We start from the raw sequence: 1,389 nt of genomic DNA, 5'->3' as shown, positions 1-1,389 counted from the left end.
CAAGCAAACAGCATCGGCCATAGATTGTGACTTGCCCTGTCCGCCAGATCATTTATGCGTACAGAAAATAACAGCGGTCCGGACACACTTCCCCGGGACGCCCTTAACGGCTTAACGGTACCCTTATCTCTGACAAACATTCGCCGTCGAGGACAACATAGTGGATTCGATGCGATTTTGCAATGCCTGTGTTATTTTGATGACAATTCATTGCGGTGACCACAGCCGTTACTAAATACATCAGATGGATTCGAAATTTCGAATAATGACTATATCAGCTGTAGAATGGAATGACGACATTGAAAATTTGTACCAGATCGGGACTCGAACCGTGATTTCCCTCTTATCACAAACAATCGCCTTACCAATTTTTTTTTTTTTTTTTTTTTTTTTTTTTGTAAGGAACGGGTGCAGGAGCAGGACGACGGGTAGGGCAGGGATCGACACCCGAGGCCTGGCCATCCCGCCTCCATGCCCAAGCAACGAGTTCGAGGATCAAACTATCAGGAAGAGGATGTAGTGGGTTTGTCTATGTTGTTTTATTTATTTATTTCTTTAATTTTTATAACATGTTTAATTTTTTTATTTTTATCTTGTCATTTGGCTATCCGTCCACGACTCAAGGCCAGACCCAAATTTTCTTTGTTGTCTTTCCATTCTACGGCTGATGGTAGTCCTTACTTGCAATTTCCAATTCATCTGCTATGACGTAATGGATTCTGTTACTTAAGAAGTTTTCGACTCACTCACTTGTGTGGGAACCTATTCCGTTTGCTTGTACCCTAGTTAATAGTCAGGAGTATGGCACTTTGCCAAATCCAGGAGTATGGCATCGGCCTTTTGGCCTTCGTCCGTGGTTCGCAGGACATCATGTGAGAACACAAGCAATGCTTTCTAAAACCGTGCTGAATTGTGGGCAGAAGCTTTACCCTCTGAAGGAAATTTATTGTATTCGAAGAGAGAATATGTTCAAGGATTCTGCAGCAAACCGGTGTCAAAGATATTGGTATGTAATACTACAGGCCTGCTTTACAGGAATCGCTTGCGCTTTTTCCCAATCGCTTGGGAGTTTGCGTTGGGCGAGATATTCGCTGTAGTGTACTTTTTGTAAAGTAGAATTGAGATCCCATCAGAACCAGGTGACTTATTTGCTTTCAACTCTTTCATTTTCTCTACACCAGTGGTAGTTATTACTACGTCCTCGATACGGGATGATCAAATGACGATCTGATTGCACGATTCTCCCGCTTCAACGAAGTCTTAAATGCGAAATTTCGAAATTCCGCTATCTTCTACTGCCACACCAGATTGGCCAACGAGTAACTGGGTTGAACACTTAGATCTATTTAGCCAGAAGATGATATTAATTGTGGTGTCACCGCCAGACAC

The sequence above is a fragment of the Schistocerca piceifrons genome, chromosome 6 (genome assembly GCF_021461385.2).
Source record: "Schistocerca piceifrons isolate TAMUIC-IGC-003096 chromosome 6, iqSchPice1.1, whole genome shotgun sequence".
NCBI lineage: Eukaryota > Metazoa > Arthropoda > Insecta > Orthoptera > Acrididae > Schistocerca > Schistocerca piceifrons.
Note: the sequence above shows the minus strand (reverse complement) of the source record.